The sequence below is a fragment of the Peromyscus eremicus genome, unplaced genomic scaffold, assembly GCF_949786415.1.
Source record: "Peromyscus eremicus unplaced genomic scaffold, PerEre_H2_v1 PerEre#2#unplaced_46, whole genome shotgun sequence".
In the NCBI taxonomy this organism is placed as follows: domain Eukaryota; kingdom Metazoa; phylum Chordata; class Mammalia; order Rodentia; family Cricetidae; genus Peromyscus; species Peromyscus eremicus.
The window spans coordinates 1539504-1558779 of NW_026734297.1; the positions used below are offsets into that span (position 1 = coordinate 1539504).

Genomic DNA, 19276 nt, shown 5'->3' on the forward strand with positions numbered 1-19276 from the left:
TTGCCAAAGAACAGCATTTGAAGAGTTTCTCCTTGTCTACCTATGGTTTTGGTCTGTTATAGAAAATGGGTCCTTGGCCATCTGAACCTTCATAGAACCATGATTTACTCCACTTTTTAGAATCCTGTACATTACCTTCCAATAAAGAGAATCATCATTACAGTACTCATCAGGTGGATGATCCAAGATAGGAAACTTCAAATTTAGACCTGTGAGGATATAGGAAACACAAATTGCATAATGAAGAGGGAATGCTACTTCTTTACTAAGTAGTTAAATCACTGTGATGAAAACATTTCTTTTAGCTGATGCCATTAACTGACACATGCTTAGCATGTCTTGGCATTGACCAATGAGAGTGTGTATATAATCATCTCTTGTGCTGAGAAAATGGAGTAATGGGGGACAGGTAAGGGTTCCATCAACTCAAGATACTTCTTCCCTTGCTTCTTAGTTCTGGGTTTGCAGGTGTGCCTACCGAGATTGATAGGATTGGTGTAAGCATTGGGAAACCGTCCTACCCAATAAGACAACACCACTTTTATTTCTCCAGAAACAGAAGACAAACAAACTAGGAGAAAGGGATATGAAAATTTGCCACTTTTCTCCCATTAGTTCCCTCCTCCCTCTCTATTTACAACAATTTTGAGCCTGGAGTGATTTTCCATCTAAGTCAAACTGTCAAGATCTTTATGACATGAGTACAAACACTAGCCTCACACCACAGTGCTATCTTCTTCTCACAGGCACAGCAGATCCAAACCACCACTAGCACAAAGCCAATGGTTCTACCAAACTAACAGATGGACCTGGGAAAATTAAATGATAGATCCTTTAAAATAAAGTAGAAATTCACACCTTTTATGAGGGAAGGATTGAGAGTTTCATATCCACAAAGTTAAGGGGCAGATTCTGTTTTGGCTATGGTTAAAAACTATTATCTCCTAGCAAAGGTGATTTTCCCATGATTTTAAACAGTATTTGTTTATTCAGTCATTTTAAAAATAAACATTCATATGATGAATATATGGAAATCTACTGATGGGTACTTTAAAAACAATGTATTTATTTAGAGAGAAGGGGAAGATGATAGATAGATAGATAGATAGATAGATAGATAGACAGACAGGTGACAAACAATACATGCCATACTATTCTGTCATTCTGCTCATGTGGAGACAAAGGAACAAACTGGGAAGAGGAAATTCTCTCCTTCCACCTACCTTGTCATCTCAGTGTCCCTTCCCTGGTACTTTTCATGATCAACTTGAGGATTTGTCTTAGAGGGGTTTTTATGGTTCTGAAATTTAGAAAACAATATATATCAAAGTGCACTGTGAATGATTTGTGCAGACATTTGTTTCAAATAATGGATGCTCTTAATTAAAGCTAACCCTGGGGGTAAGATTCTTGATGGAAGGACTGTTATCTGTCTAGCTGGAAGAAACTGCTTGCCCAGAGTAATAGACAGGAAAAGGCAAAAGTGAAGTTACTCTGCCATGCAGGTGAGTGAGTTCTTAATGAAAACCACCACTGAATACTAAAAATCACCAAGCAAGATTCCAGGGTGAGTTAATGAAATGGCATGTTCCTTCTTGGCATTGTGCCTCTGAGAATCTATCTTGTGTTTCTCGTGCATTTTTCTGTTGTAAAACTATGGGTTACTAGTGCTATGTATGGCCCTGTGGACAGTCCAGGTTCTAGCATTTAATCAGTTATAGTAGTGTTCACACATATCTAAATATAATATTACAAGTGTCAAAATAAAATTTCTAAGGTGCTTCAGAAGTTAACCTTCTAAATCCTAAAGTCTCAAAGACTTAATGAAAAACATTCCAATTAGATGAATTAACGTACACATTTCAGTCTCTCAATCCTTTTTAAACAACAATTACTGAAAAGATGATGCAAAATAATGTGCACAGAACAGGATATACTAATGTTCATGTTTAAATTCATAATCACTCTAAATGTTGTATTTCAGGACCTATATGAATGCAACTACTCACTCGGAAATTATACCCAGACATTTGGCTTTATTTCATATTTGATGGTGCTCAGAATATGCTATCTCAAAACATGGTGACTAGTCATAGGAAGAATTTGAGCCAAAGAATGAATGTGAGGAAGGACTCTGCTTTTACCCTGAAGCTGCTCATAAAACCTAGAAAGGGCTTCTTGACATTTCCTGAAACAGGTCAGAAGCACCACATGTCCCTCCATGGAGGAAAGAAAGGAGCAGCCTCATAGCTACAGACTGATGAAGGCATACACAGGGGACATGAGCCAAAAGCCCTCACTATTTGCCATTCACTTGCTTGGCTCATAATGGTTTTATTTTGTCACACACTCTATAACATTCCACTTGCCATCAACTCCAGTATAAAATCTCAGGTCTCAGCACTTGTCGAAGGCTTTCCTTTCTTGGGAAAGGAAAGTTTGTACTAGGTAAGTCTCCATGCATTTCTCCTCTCTGTCTCTGCTTTGTTATGGAGTCCCCAACAAGGGACTAAATGTGGGTAGAAGGAAAAAGTATTTTTCCTCCTGCATTTACTATTTTTCTTCCAAAACTCTTATTTGTCAACCAAAGGATAACACTCTCATTTTTTAAAATAAGTTCTCTCTTCTTCAAAAAACGTCTTCTATTAGAGCCAACAAATAAAACTGTTTTATTCTCCCTTCTAAGGATACCTTGGAGGAATGGCAATTTGAATGGAACAGGCCCTCATCAGCTCATATGGAGTGGCATCATTAGGAGGTGGGGCTTTGTTGGAGTAAGTGTGGCCTTGTTGGAGGTTGTATGTCACTGTGGGGAGGGCTTTGAGGCCTCTTATGCTAAAGGCACTCCTGGTGTTTCAGAGCACTTTTGTTGCCTGTGAGGTCCAGATGTAGCTCCTTCTCCACTCCCAGCTCCTTCTCAATGTCCTGCCATGTCCTGCATGCCTCCATGTCCTGCCATGATGACAATGGACTAAACCTCTGAAACTGTAAGCCACAGCTGATTAAAGGTTTTCCTTTATAAAAGTTGCTGTGGTTATGGTGTCTCTTCACAATAATACAAACCCTAACTAAGACAGAAGGTATCCAAAAATAATTGCAGAGCCCACAGGGAATAAATAAACAGTAATTGATTCTTCTTAAGATTAATTAAATGATTCAATGCCAGCCTGGTCTACAGAGTGAGTTCTAGGATAGACTCCAAAGTTATACAAATAAATCTTGTCTTAAAAAAAAACAACAAAACAAAACAAAACTTAAGTAAAGAAGTCACACAACTTCCTAATTGTTCATGTTTCAGTTAGATTCCAGGGTACTTCACAGTCAAATATTTATTCACCAAAGAAAGATAATGAAATGCCACTTAAGATTACCTTTTCCTGCATATGATGTAAACATTTGTGGAAATGCTCAATAATAATCACAGGCATTATGAAATTCTTCCTAAGGAAGGTAAAAAGAAGATAGTTAAAAGCATAAGTGAATGAACTGAGCCAGGCTGACCATCTGTGTCTGCAGAAAAAAATCTTTTAGTCCAAAGTAAAAAATCTGAATTGTGGTGACAGTGACTGTCTCACACTTTTCTTTGAAAAGATAAAGGGATCCTGCCCAGAGCTTCCATCTGGACCAGAGGTGAGTGTCTGGGATCATACCCAGGGAGGCCTGCCCCTAGGTCCCATCCCCGGGCCCAACCATTCCTGGGGGAAGACCCGCCCAACTGGGCCCTAGTTGATGGCCAGCAGGCAGGGCTCCCCTGGGAAGGTTCCCCTTCTCTAAGACTCCTCAGTGGACCCTGCAATCTACATGCACTGCCCCCACACCCATCCACCAGAGACCCTAACCATTTCCTGAGACTTAGAGACCAGCCCCCAGGTCCCATCTGGTCCAGAGCTCCCATGTGGCCCAGAGAGCTCCTATCTGGCCTAGAGAGCTCCCATCTGGCCAAGAGAGCTCCCATCTGACCCAGAGAGCTCCCATTTGGCCCAGAGAGCTCTCATCACGCCCAGAGAGCTCTCATCTAGCCCAGGGAGCTCCCATCTGGCCCAGAAGAAGAGAGAGCTCTCATTGGAAAAAGAGTTGTCATTGGACCAAGAGTAATATCAGGAGACAGGGAATCTGTCAGCCCTGATTAGACTAAGAGTGGCTTTCTGAGAAGTAGAATCCACCACCTCTCATTGGACCAAGACTGTAGCTGGAGTTTTCTCTCTCGGTTCTGCCAAGCCCTGGCATTCCGACAGCCCACTTATAAAATAAACACACAGACACTTACATTATTTACAAACTGTATGGCCATGGCAGGCTGCTTGCTAACTGTTCTTATATCTTAAATTAACCCATTTCTATAAATCTATACCTTGCCACATGGCTTGTTGCTTACCGGCATCTTCACATGCTGCTTGTGCTGGCAGCAGCTGGCAGTGTCCTCCTTTTTTTCCTGTTCCCTTAATTCTATTTTCTGTTAGTGTCACTTATACTTCCTGTCTGGCCACTGGCCAATCAGTGTTTTATTTATTAACATATTTACCACACAGAACATCCCACAGCACTATTAAAGTAGAAAAGGGGAAATATAGTGATGTTCTAATTGCACTGAAATGTGATTTTATTTGTATGTTAATAAATAAAGTTGCCTGGGAGTCAGAGCTAATAGCAAGCCATTGCAGAAGCTGGGAGGTGGTGGTGCATGCTTTTAAACCTAGCTCTTGGGAGGTAGATCTAGGCCGATGTCTGTGTATTCAAGGATACAGCCAGCATGGAGACACATGCCTTTAATCTCAATACCAACCATAGAAGACCTGGAGGTCTGTACAGACGGGCAGTGATGATGAGGTCATGTGGTTGGATTTACAATCAATGAGAAGGCAGAATAGAAAGTCAATAAAAAGCACAAACACACAGGAAGTAGCTCTCTTGCAGAGAGGTAGGACAGCAGTGGCAGTGAAGGGTAAGGTTTTTAATCTCAGCTCTTAGCTATTGCTCTGACCTCTTGGCTTTCATGTCTGAATCCGCTCTGTGTTTCTTATTTAAAAAGATGGTTACATCTACACAAGAGAGGCTTCCTGAAATGCCAAATCTGTCAGCTCTGACTGGACCAAGAGCCCTGATAAGACCAAGAATGAATCCACAAAGAGATGGGCAGATGTCAAGGCAAAAGTACATACAACAACATAAAGAGCAATACAGCAACACCAGAATCTAGCCCTCCTCCAACAGCAAGACCTGAACATCACAAAGTGGAAGAAGGAGAAGAAAGTAACCTTAAGAATAGCATCATGAAGATGCTAGAGGCCTTTAAAGAAAAAAATCAAAAATGAAATTGAGAAAGAGATAAACAAAAAAGTGAAGGAAATCAATAAAGAAAATGAAAAGTCAAACAAAAAATGGGAAGAATTCTATAAAAAACTAGAGGAAAGGACAAATAAAGCAGAAGAAAACTATAAATCCTTTAAGGAAAGCCATGAGAAAGCAATGAAACAGGTGAGGGAAACAGTCCAAAATCTGAAAAGGGAAATAGAAACAATGAAGAAGACATAAACAGAGGGAATGCTGGAAATAGAAAATCTGAGTAAATAAACAGGAAACACAGATGCAAGCATAACCAACAGAATACAAGAGATGGAAGAGAGGATCTCTGGTGTAGAGGATACAATAGAGGAAATGGATTCATCAGTCAAAGAAAATACCGATGCCAAAAAAATCATAACACAAAATGTCCAAGAACTCTGGGACACCATGAAAAGACCAAACCTATGAATAATAGGGATAGAGGAAGGAAAAGAATACCAACTCAAAGGCACAGAAAATATATTCAACCAGATCATAGAAGAAAATTTTCCCAACTTAAAGAAGGAAATGCCTATGAAGATACAAGAAGCCTATAGAACACCAAACAGACTAGACCTCCCCAAAATAGTCCCCTCGCCACATAATAATTCAATGACTAAACGTACAGAACAAAGAAAAAAAATATTAAGAGCAACAAAGGAAAAAGGCCAAGTGACATATAAAGGCAAACCCATCAGAATAACACCCATTTTCTCAATGGAGACTTTCAAAGCCAGAAGGACCTGGACAGATATAATGCAGACACTAAGAGACCATGGATGCCAGCTTAGACTAATATACCCAGAAAAACTTTCAATCATCATAGACGGAGTGAACAAGACATTCCAAGACAAAGCCAGATTTAAACAATACTTATCCATAAACCCAGCCCTACAGAAAGCACTAGAAGGAAAATTCCAACCTAAGGAAGTCAGATACACCCACGAAAACACAGGCAATAGAAAAACACCACAGCAGTAACCCCAAACAAGAGAGGTAATTACACACTACCACCAAAAAATAACAGGAATGAACAATCACTGGTCATTAATATCCCTTAATATCAATGGAGTTAATTCACCTATAAACAGACAAAGGCTAATAGAATGGATATGAAAGCAGGACCCATCTTTCTGCTGCATACAAGAAACACACCTCAAATTCAAAGATAGACACTATCTAAGAATAAAAGGTTGGGAAAAGTCTTTCCAATCAAATGGTCTTAAGGAGCAAGCAGGTGTAGCCATCCTAATATCCAGCAAAATAGACTTCAAACTAAAATCAATCAAAAGAGATCAAGAAGGGCATTATATACTCATCAGAGGAAAGATCCACCAAGATGAAGTTTCAATTCTGAATATTTATGCCCCAAACACACGGGCAACCACATATGTAAAAGAAACATTACTAAAGCTTAAATAATATATAAAACCCCACACATTAATAGTGGGAGACTTCAACACCTCACTCACACCACTGTACAGACCTGCCAAATCTAAACTTAACAGAGAAATAAAGGTCTTAATTGATGTTATGATTCAAATGGACTTAATCGATATCTACAGATACTCCATCCTAACAAAAAAGAATATACCTTCTTCTCAGCACCTCATGGAACCTTCTCTAAAATCAACCACATACTTGGCCACAAAGCAAATTTCAACAAATACAAAACAATTGGAATAACCTCCTGTGTTCTATCAGACCACCACAGTTTAAAGTTAGATATCAACAACAACAAAAACTACAGAAAACCTACAATCTCATGGAAACTAAATAATGCTCAATGGAATCACCAATGGGTTAAGAAAGAAATAAAGAAAGAAATTGAAGACTTCCTAGAGATCAATGAAAATGAATATACCACATACTCAAAGTTATGGGACACTATGAAAGCAGTGCTAAGAGGGAAATTCATAGCACTAAATGTCCACATAAAGAAGTTGGAGAAATCTCACACTAGTGACTTAACAGCACACCTGAAAGCTCTAGAACAAGAATAAGCAAAGTCACCCAAGAAAAATAGACGCCAGGAAATAATCAAATTGACAGCTGAAATCAATAAAATAGAAACAAAGAGAACAATACAAAAATTAATGAAACAAAGAGTTGGTTCTTTGAGAAAATCAACAAGATAGACAAGCCCTTATCCAAACTAACAAAAAGGCACAGAGAGAGAGCATCCAAATTAACAAAATCAGAAATGAAATGGGAGACATAACAACTAACACTGAGGAAATCCAGAGAATCATCAGGTCATACTTCAAAAACCTCTACTCCACAAAACTGGAAAACCTAAAAGAAATGGATAATTTTCTGGATAGGTGCCACATACCTAAGTTAAATCAAGACCAGATAAACTATTTAAACAGTCCAATAACCCCTAAGGAAATAGAATCAGTCATTAAAAGTCTCCCAACCAAAAAAAGCCCAGGATCAGATGGTTTTGGTGCAGAATTCTACCAGATCTTCAAAATAGAGTTAATACCAATACTCTTTAAATTGTTTCCCACAATAGAAACAGAAGGAACATTACCAAACTCCTTCTATGAGGCTACAATTACCCTGATTCCCAAGCCAAACAAAGATGCAACAAAGAAAGTGAACTACAGACCAATCTCCCTCATGCACATTGATGCAAAAATACTCAATAAAACACTGGCAAACAGTCTCCAAGAACACATCAAAACAATTATCCACCATGATCAAGTAGGCTTCATCCCAGGGATGCAAGGGTGGTTCAACATATGAAAGTCCGTCAATGTAATACACCATATAAACAAACTCAAAGGAAAAAAAAAACACATGATCATTTCACTAGATGCAGAAAAGGCATTTGACAAAATCCAACACCCCTTCATGATACAGGTCTTGGAATACAGGGAACATACCTAAACATAATAAAGGCAATTTACAGCAAGCCAACAACCAACATCAAAGTAGATGGAGAGAAACTCAAAGTGATTCCACTAAAATCAGGAACAAGGCAAGGCTGTCTGCTCTTCCCATACTTATTCAATACAGTACTTGAAGTTCTAGCCAGAGCAATAAGACAAATAAGGAGATCAAAGGGGATACAAATTTGAAAAAAAGAAGTCAAAATTTCGCTATTTGCAGATGACATGAGAGTATACATGAGTGACCCCAACAATTTGACCAAGGAAATCACACAGCTTATACACACCTTCAGCAACGTAGCAGGAATCAAGATTAACTAAAAAAAATCAGTAGCCCTCCTATATAAAATTGACAAACAGGCTGGGAAGGAAATCAGAGATACATCACCCTTTACACAAGCCAGAAATGATATAAAATACCTTGGGGTAACTCTAATTGACCAAGTGAAGGACCTGTATGACAAGTACTTTAAGTCCCTGAAAAAAGAAATTTAAGAAGATGTCAGAAACTGGATACATCACCCTTTACAATATCCACAAATGACATAAAATACCTTGGGGTAACTGTAACTGACCAAGTGAAGGACCTGTGTGACAAGAACTTTAAGTCCCTGAAAAAAGAAATTGAAGAAGATGTCAGAAAATGGAAAGATCTCCCATGCTCATGGATAGGCAGGATTAACATAGTAAAACGGCAATCTACCAAAAGCAATATACAGATTCAATGCAATACCCATCTAAATACCAACACAATTCTTCATAGACCTAGAAAGAACAATACTCAACTTCATATGGAAAAACAAAAACCCAAGATAGCCAAAAGAATCTTGTACAATAAAACAACCTCTGGAGGCATCACGATCCCTGACTTAAAGCTCTACTATAGAGCCACAGTAATAAAAACAGCTTGGTACTGGCATAAAAACTGACATGTGGACCAATGGAATTGAATTGAAGACCCTGACATTAATCTGCACACCTATGAACATATAATTTTTGACAAAGAAACGAAAACTGTACCATGGAAAAAGAAAGCATCTTCACCAATTGGTGCTGGCATAACTGGATGCCATCATGTAGAAGGCTACAAATAGATCCATATCTGTCACCGTGCACAAAACTTAAGTCCAAGTGGATCAACACCTCAACATAAATTCAGTTACTCTGAATCTGATAGAAGAGAAAGTAGGAAGTAGTTTTGAATGCATTGGCACAGGAGATCACTAACTAAATATAACACCAGTAGCACAGACACTGAGAGAAACAATTAATCAATGGGACCTCTTGAAACTTAGAAGCTTTTGTAGAGCAAAGGACATGGTCACCAAGACAAGTGACAGCTTACAGAACCGATAAAGGTCTTCACCAACACCACATCTGACAGAGGGCTGATATCTAGACTATATAAAGAACTCAAGAAATTAGACATCAAAATGCCCAACAGTTCAATTAAGAAATGGGCTATAGAACTAAACAGAGAATTCTCAACAGAGGAAGCTCAAATGATGAAAGACATTTAAGGAATTGCTCAACATCCCTAATCATCAGGGAAATGCAAATCAAAACAACTCTGAGATACCACCTTACACCTGTCAGAACGGCTAAGATCAAAAACACTAAAGACAGCTTATGTTGGACAGGATGTAGAGCAAGGGGAACTCTCCTCCACTGTTGGTAGGAGTGCAAGCTTATACAGCCACTTTGGAAATCAATATGGAGCTTCCTTATAAAATTGGGAATCAATCTCCCCCAAGACCCAGCTATACCACTCTTGGGCATATTCCCAAGGAATGTTCAATCATACCACATGGGCAAATGCTCAGCTATGTTCACAGCAGCATTATTTGTGGTAGTCAGAACCTGGAAACAACCTAGATGACCTTCAACTGAAGAATGGATAAATAAAATGTGGTACATATACACAATGGAGTACTACTCAGCAGAGAAAATCAATGACATTGTGTGGTTTGCAGGCAAATGGATGGATCTACAAAAAAAATCATCCTGAGTGAGGTAATCCAGGCTTAGAAAGACAAACACGGTATGCACTAACTTATAGGCAGATACTAGATGTAAAACAAAGGATGACTAGACTGCTACTCACAACTCCAGGGAGGCTACCTAGTAAGGAGGACCATAAGAAAGACACAGGGATCGCCCAATGACAGAGAAATGGATGATATACATGAGCAAAGTGGACGTGTGGCAGTAATGACGGGCAAGGATCGGGGAAAGAGAGTGTAGAGGAGTGGGAGATACCAGCTGGATCAAGAACAGAGAGGCAGAACAAGGAAAGAGAGACCATGACAAATGAAGACCCCATGGGAAAAGGAAGAAGTAAAGTGCTAGAATGGTCCCCAGAAATCCACAAAGATACCTCCACAATAGACTACTGGCAATGGTCAAGAGAAAGCCTGAACTGACCTACTCTGGTGATTGGATGGCCAAACACCCTTACTGTCATGGTAGAACTCTCATCCAATGGCTGATGGAAGCAGATGCAGAGATCCACGGCCAAACCCCAGGTGGAGCTCTGGGAGTCCAATTAGCAAGAGGAGGGATTGTATGAGCGAGAGATGTTGAGACCATGGTTGGAAAAAGCACAGGGACAAATAGCTAAACTAGGGGAAATACATGAAGTATGAACCAATAGCTGAGGAGACCCCAAATGGATCAGGCCCTCTGGACAAGTGAGACAGTCAATTAGCTTGATCTGTTTGGGAGGCATCCAGGCAGTGGGACCTGGACCTGGATCTGTCCTTAGTGCATAAGCTGGCTTTTTGGAGCCTGGGGCCTATGATGGGATACTTTGCTTAGCCTGGGTGAAGGGAGGAGAGGACTGGACCTTCTTTGACTGAATCTACCAGGCTGAGCTGAATCCCCAGGGGAGTCCTTGCCCTGGAGGAGATGGGAATGGGGGGTGAAGTGGAGGGAGGGGAGGGGGGAAGGAGGCAGGGGAATCTGTAGCTGATATGCAAAATTAAATTAAATTATAACATAAAAAAGATAAAATTTGTATCAGATTTTAATGCTATTGAACTGCAAACTTTTAAATAATTCAGTTTTAAAATTCTTTGAGAATTTCATCTATGCATACAGTGTATTTTGATCATATTACCACTCATTCCTCACAAATGGGCCCTGATCCACTCTGCTAATCCCAACATTACTAAATCCATGCCTTTTGTTTTGTTTTATATTATCTACCCAGGGCAGCACTGCATGCCCATATGCTCATGTGTTAGAGCCATCACTGAGTTTGCTCAAACTACCTGGCATCAGCTCCCTAAAGTAAACTGACTCTTCCTCCTCCAAAAGCCACCCACTGCCACCAGCTTCTCAGTTAGGGGTTTGGGCCAGTGAACACCTTTCTCTTCCATACTAGAATGTTCATGCCTTGATCTTGGAGTTCATGAGTGCAGTAGTCCTGTCCTGCCCAGAAGATACTATTTTATTTCAAGTGTTGTAATATGCTACAAACATTTCAGAGATATCAAGTTTTATATCAAATATGATTATGTGTTAGGAGGAATTCTGAAGAAAATGTTAGTGTTCTTATTTGACTGATAATATTCCCATGTGAGTTATAATTAAATGAATCAAGGCAGTACTGTATCATGAATCTGACTGTGGCTTTTTATACGTGAAAATTATTGAGGTAATTTCTTCTGTCTACATAACTTCTAAAATGCAGAGTCAGAAGCTGAAGGTGACAAAAGACCATTGGAAACTGCACTGAGGCTATATTCATACTCTTGATATTTCAGATAACCATGATTTGAATTTGGTGCTTGAAAGCTGGTCTGCCTGATATTTAGGACATGACTGTCAGTTTACCTCAGTTCTTCTCTTACACATTAACATAGAGAATTACAGTAGGTTTGGTGATGTAAACAGTGTGTTCACTCCAATGCTGAATGCTGCCATCTACAGCCCAATGAATAAGGCTAGAAAGGGAGCCCTGATGTCATCCTCATCAGAACAGCATTGTCCTTGTCGACAGCCTGAATTTTGAATTAAGTGGATAGTGTAGGCATCAAGGTAATTGTGTTTATCAATATTCAGACCCCATTGGACTCCTGTCTGGATTGTTTTACTGATTTTGTTTCTCGTGATTTTGTATGTATATACATTTATGGGTACATATATATGTTTAACATATTTCCAACCAAAATCTGCTTCAGTAATTCTTCTCTATTTCTTTTTCCAGAAACATGGTCCATGATGTTCCATTTTTTCTTACAAGATTTCAGAGACTTGAACTTAATATACAATATCATATCAAATGTGGACATGTTTTCTCAAAGAAGGATCCCCATTGAATTATTTTTATACTCTGAGGATGATGTGTAATACCAATCACCAAAGCATTAGCAAATAAAGACTGTTCCCACACATTGTCAGACTTCCTCCTATATTTAATTTTCCTTATTCTGACTTTTCTTGATTAACATTCTGGAGTGACCCATCTCATCCTGACCTTTCAACTGCAAGCACTTCTACATTTTATTTCATCAACTTGCTGCATCTCCTCTTTACTTAAAGGATTCCAGACTAGTTATTTAATGGGGTGTCCTTGTGCTGCTGAGCTCAGTGCTAGAAATCCCCTACTAAGTTTGCTGTCTTTATAAAAATAACATCCCCAAAGGCAAACATGATCAGCCCATCACATTCTGGAAAATCTGTGAGATGGCATCAGAAATTGGTAGTCTTAAATCCTCCATTTCCTTCTGACTTTTCTCTAAAATATGTCCTTAAAAATTTGACAGTGGGGATTTAGCTCAGTGGTAGAGTGCTTGCCTAGCAAGCACAAGGCCTTGGGCTTGGTCATCAGCTCTGAGAAAAAAGTGATCTAAATGTAATCTTCAGAGTATCTAGTCTGTTAATATTTCTGGACCAGAAACTCTTGCCTCTCCATTATAATAATCCATGCTAGAACCCAATATGTTTTGTCTCAACCTCTCTGTATCATGTGCTGCAACAAGGATTCCTTATTCCTTTTCTAGAGTTCTATACAAACACTGGAGCATTCATTTAGAAAGATTCTTGGGGGCCTAGAATGCCAGGGCCCCCTGGATAACTAGTATTTATCCCACCTCCACCTCACATATCAACACAAAGAAAAAGTGAAACCACTGAGAGACAACTGGAATGGAACTAAATTTGAGGGCTATTTTTGGGAACCACAAATCCTAGAATTGTCTAGAATTAAAGGGCTATAGATACTAAAACAAAAATTCTGAGTTCTTCAACCATACCTAGTTCTCTGACCAATATGGGGAAGAAGGACAAATGTTCTAAGTCCATCCTGCCTTTGGTGAACCCAATAAACACTATAGTGTATAGCCTGAAAACTGTATATACTCCTAACTGTCTCTCTGTGTTTCTGTCTCTCTGTTTGTCTCTCTGCCAATCTATCTATCTATCTATCTATCTATCTATCTATCTATCTATCTATCTATCTATCTATCTATTTCATCACCTATCTTTATCCATCCATCCATCCATCCATCCATCCATCCATCCATCTTCTCCTACAAGTACTCTTCCTCTTTTATTTCTCCTTCTTCTTGATCTTCCCTTATTCATCCCGGATATTATAACCATTTTTGCCCCCCTGAAGTTTTACAGGGCTTTAGAAAATGCTAATTACATCATAAAAATTAAAAAAACTTTTCTCTGTAGGTTTTATTCTCCATATTTTCCCACCCAAAATCTTTATAATCCCTATCTTTCCTGATACTTGTTAAAATATGAGGTTCCTTAGATCTCTGACACTGTGACACTAAAAATATTGTGTAAAGGAGTGCTTGTTAAAAAAATGCAAGTTGTGCTTAAAACGAGCCCCAAACCTACATCCAACAACTTGATACTTTAATAACTTGCAAACTGTATATAATCCTAACTGTCTCTCTGTGTTTCTGTCTCTCTGTCTGCCTCTCTGCCTATCTATCTATCTATCTATCTATCTATCTATCTATCTATCTATCTATTTATCTATCTATTTCATCACCTATCTCAATCCATCCATCCATCCATCCATCTTCTCCTACAACTACTCTTCCTCTTTTATTTCTCCTTCTTCTTGATCTTCCCTTATTCATGCAGGATATTATAACCATTTTTGCCTCCCTGAAGTTTTACAGGGCTTTAGAAAATGTTAATTACATCATAAAAAATAAAAAAAAAACTTTTCTCTGTAGGTTTTATTCTCCATATTTTCCCACCCAAAATCTTTATAATCCCTATCTTTCCTAGTACTTGCTAAAATATGAGGTTCCTTAGATCTCTGACACTGTGACACTAAAAATATTGTTTAAAAGAGTGCTTGTTAAAAAAATGCAAATTGTGCTTAAAACGAGCCCAAAACCTACATCCAACAACTTGATACTTTAATAACTCGCAAACGCATCATCTTAGTTTGTTTCTTTATATGACAAATGTAATTTACATACAATGAATTCAATGAGTTGAAATATTCAGTGTTAATTAGTTCTCTACCATGAAGTTTACAAAAATGTTTTCTGACTAAATAAATTCTTGTCAAGAGGTAAAATCTATAGAGAAAAAAAATCAAGATCATATATGAAACTGCTGTATTTATTAAAATTCCTTAGGACAAAATTCATTACACTTGTATAAAATTAGAGTGTAATTCTCTGTTTAAAATAAAAGTGATAGAAGATGCCACTTAGTTTCAACCTTTTATACAGAGAAAAGGAAAATCCATGCTAGAACTTGCATTTGATAGCCTTAAAATGGCCTGCAAAAAGAGCCTGTCTTAGTCAGGGAGTATTCTGTCTCTCAACTACTTGATACAAAAGACTTTCAAAAGATCAATGAAACCTCCTGTCAAAGCTTGGCTCATGGGATTGTAGGCTATGTGAACAGACGAGATCAATCTGAATGCTATAGAAGTGGGAAAGAAGGTGAGGCACTTACAAAAACCTCCTTGAAATACAGGCTATGTAATCTAATGAAATCCGAGAGAAATTATATCGTGATGGACTGGCTCACAGGAAGCATTGGGGATGCTTGGTTATCACAAGCAGAGGTCTCACACACACTGGAAGATGATGAAGGAAGGATGAGGTTTTCCTGATAAAATATATATGAGAGAAGCAGTGCTTTGCGGCCAATTCACTGGGCATGATAGAGCACTGGGCTGTGCTTACAGAAGAGGTCAAACATAAAATGGTTGATTCACCAGGGACTTCAGGACTTGTGTTTGCCTTTAGTGCCTTTGCAGAGCTCCATTGGAGAATATGAACTTATACAAACAACTAACATTTTAAGGAATGGGTGAAATGTTGTGTAACAATTTTCCTTTGTATAACATGAAATACTTTTCTATTATTTTTGAGATAATAATTACATTATTTTCTCTTTTTCATCCTTCCAAACCCTCACTACACTCCTCCTTGCTCTGTTTCTAATTTATGACCTCTATATTCATTAATTGTTGCTATGTTCATATACATATATATATGTGCATGAAGATATGTGTGTGTGTGTGTGTGTGTGTGTGTGTGTGTGTGTGTGTATCCATATAGTTATATATTCCTAAATGTAAACCAATCATTCTGTATAGCTAGCATATATTTTTTCAGGACTGATCATTTAATATTGAGTATCCAACTGGTATGCTCTTCCCTGAGTAGGACTATTTCCTTAAGTCTCAGAAAGTTCTGTGGAAAGAGAGAGGAGGTTCATAATACTCAGCAATTAAACCATGGCTGGGAAAGCTGAAATTTACAGGATTAACAAGGCCCTTCCACTCCCAAGGTTAAATAGGTGTAACTAAGGAGAACTGAGGAAATGAGACCCTCTGTCTCATTCAGCTGCAAACAAGTCATGCAGACACATTCAGAGTTCTAGTGTTCATGAGTCACCCATTCTAATGTGAGCCTTTGTGATGCCACACATTAGAGTTTTTCATATTCCTATAAGTAACACCATACCTATACTCCTGTAATAACCTCAATAAACTCATTAATTTGAGGGAAAAAGAATTACACAATCTTCCCTGAGAGGCAGACAGATAAAGAGGAACTGACAAGTAATACAAAAAGCCAATTTCTGGCTTCCTTTTCATTTTCTGTACTGAGACAAAGGCTTAGTAGGCTGTGTCTTCCACCAGCAGGCTGCCTCTTCCAGCTGTCTGGTTCAGGACAGATAGGTATGTTCACAGTCAGTCCTGAACATGGTCACGTGAAGCTGCAGGTGATCACCCAGACTGTCACCCACAGTCAGAGGACCTAGTTAGTTCCTGTGCTTGTTCCCGCCAGAGTCCAAGAGTTTCCAGCTTGGGTAAGCTATCTCTGTGGTTTTCCGCATCATGATCTTGACCTCACTCTGGTTGTTTCTGGGTGTTTGAACATTTAGAAATAGAAAAAAAGGAGCTGGGCATAGTGATTGCATGCCATGATCTCAACCAATTGGGAAATGAGGAGGAGAATGGAAGACTGACTGCAGTGCAAGTTCCAGGAGAGACTGTGTCTCAAAAAAGTCATGTGAACTGTGCCACCATTCTCATGGCTGCTGAGGCCATATTTGGGGAGTCTGAAGCCAGGCTTTGTCTTGTGCAGCTCTGAGTAAGCTTGAGGAGGCTGTCCCTTGGGTCACCTGAAGATGTGAAAAGGAGAAGAAACCAGCAGACCCCTGAGACACTCCTCTCCCTGTAGAAGACAGGAAAGTTGACATTCACAGAGGGGGAGTCTCAAGCCTTAACTTTGAGAAGCGGCTAGGCAAAGTCTTATCCCCCATTTCATTTCCTGAACATGATCCAACTACCAAGAGTGGGCTGAGATGAACATTGTGGAAGGCAGGTGCTGTCCGCTGTCAGCACCTTGATCTCAGGGCATTTGGAAGAACATGAACTCTCCTCTGGATGGGACATCAGTGAGATAAGAAGCAGGACCATGCAGAAGGGGTTTCTGTCTTTGCTGGGTAAATAACTATATATCCTGGGCAGGGTATCTGTTCATGGAAGTGTGATGTTTCACAATTGATTGTTAGAAAGACCAAGCTGTCTGAGGTCTCAACTATACAGCTGACTCCAGGTCTCTTTCTAATTACTGGGATTTGCAGGCAATCCTTTATACTTTTCCATCTAGATCTACTGCCTCATCTCTGGATTCATGTGAGCAATCACACTCTCTGAGTATCTCGCCCCTCTCTCTATACCACCTCTCTACTCAGATTTATTTACCCCCAATACTGTCATCTATGTTCTTAAAATAGTTTTTATATCAGTTTAGGGGACATGCCTTGCTCCCAAATTCCAGGATGTACTCAACTTTTTGGTCTTCACAAGACTCTATCTAGAAATGAAGTTGACAATCACATTTATTTGCTTAAATCTTCAAAATCTGAAATGACACAGATCACCCAAAAGTTTCATCAGTCCTAGGTTGCAAGGATCATGCTTAGGTCCAGAGATTCGGTTGAAGAACATGCACTCCAAGCTAACCATGACCTGGCTTCTCTTTATAGCGATATCATGATAAGAAATGTGAGGTTTGGATATAACAAAGCTGTGTGATGCAACAACTCTTGAGTCTCTCCCCTTGCCTGCCCTTCTCATGTCCTCCTAATGGATCTTGTACCCAAAGCTAGCAGTGCCACCTCTTCAAGAGCATGTGGATTGGAACAGGTGGCGCCTAAACTAGGCGTTTGGCTTTTGTTTACTGGTTGAAGCACCACAGCAGTGATCTACATCATGTTCTACTCCATGATTGTATGCCTGGTTTGTGTGTGTGTGTGTGTGTGTGTGTGTGTGTGTGTGTGTGTGTGTGTGTTTATGTTTCACTCATAATGCCTCTCCATAGCCAACACTGAACTCTGACTTGCTACTACATTTTCCTCAGTCAATGATTTCAAGGATTGGGTCATCCTACTCTTTCCATGAATTGCTTGCTTTCAATATCTGAGAGCTTACCTGGTCTTAGTGGCTCCATCCAGACCTGTCCAGAGCTAGTCACATCTTCACTCACAACCTCATAGCTTGAGTTAGCTTTACTGACACTCTGGGGGAATCTTCATAACTAACTATGTGACTTTTCTTTGAGCCCACAATCTCTAAAATCTGAGGATCTTCCCTGGGTGATAGTTCACTTCAGAGGTCTCATCCCTACTGCTCCTCATTGTCCTGACCTCATTTCTAAGCATCCTTTCTTTCTCAAATTATTGATTATGAATCTTAAGGAGGGAAAATTCAACCCTGGACAATGCACGCAAAGTGATGTTTCAGATTCACTTAGATAAAGTTTCTAATGAAGCAGAGGCCTAGATTTCTGGCTTTGGAAGGAGGATTATAACTAATGGCTTCCATTGTGAACCCAGAGGCTCTTGCAAATGGCACTTTGGTTTCAAGTCACTTTTGGATGAGGTATGTAGCAGGGATGTAACAGCTATACCATGTGACATCAGCACATGAACATTCTACTGTATCCTGGAGAGCCCTGGCATTCCACGTGATGTCACCAGTGTTGTGGCAACACCAACTGTCATTGGGGCATTTGTGCAGTGTCTCGTGTTTCACCTACAGACATGCTGACTAGACTGAACAGGATTCATGGGAGACAGAATGACGAGCACAGGGAGACCAAAGGGAGGCAGAAGGAAGATGGCCTTCAGTCTCCATGTCGCACATCAAGAAATAAATGGTTCTGGGGAAAGCGCAGTGAGTCCTGGGAAAGGGATGGGGAGCTTCCTGAAGGAGGAAGGCTTCAGTTGATCCTTCTAGGAGTGGGGCTAAGGAGGTGAGAGTTTAAGAAGCCATGGGCCTATTTTAGTCCTCTTGAGTTCTTCAAGAGTGGAACAAAGTTGAGTATGTTCAAGGTTAGTTTGACAGAGAGCCAGGGATGGTCAAGGCTGCAGCTGCTCTGTTGAGGGCCCTCTGCTTTCACTCTGAGTGGGAAGGAAGCACAGAGGGACTAAAGAGGTTTCAGTACCAGCCCTGCACTTCACACACACTGGATGTCTTTTGGTGTGTGTCACTAATAACAAGGAGAGTAAAGTCCCGTGGCGAGAGCTAGAGGTTCTCCCAATTTAAA

General features: G+C 39.6%; 1 protein-coding gene across 2 annotated transcripts in view; it reads right to left on the reverse strand.

Moving 5' to 3' along the window:
* The window catches only part of LOC131901195 (disks large homolog 5-like), a 78469-nt gene that overhangs the window by 17294 nt on the left and 41899 nt on the right, over nt 1–19276 (reverse strand). The window contains exons 2-4 of one of the 2 annotated variants that reach the window (XM_059252426.1): nt 3372–3441; nt 1224–1300; nt 136–209 (exon numbers count right to left, since the gene is read on the reverse strand). The gene's annotated coding sequence lies outside the window, so the exon portion shown is untranslated. Of the gene's footprint in view, nt 1–135; nt 210–1223; nt 1301–3371; nt 3494–19276 lie in introns of those variants that run through there. The other variant, XM_059252425.1, reaches the window with a different exon arrangement.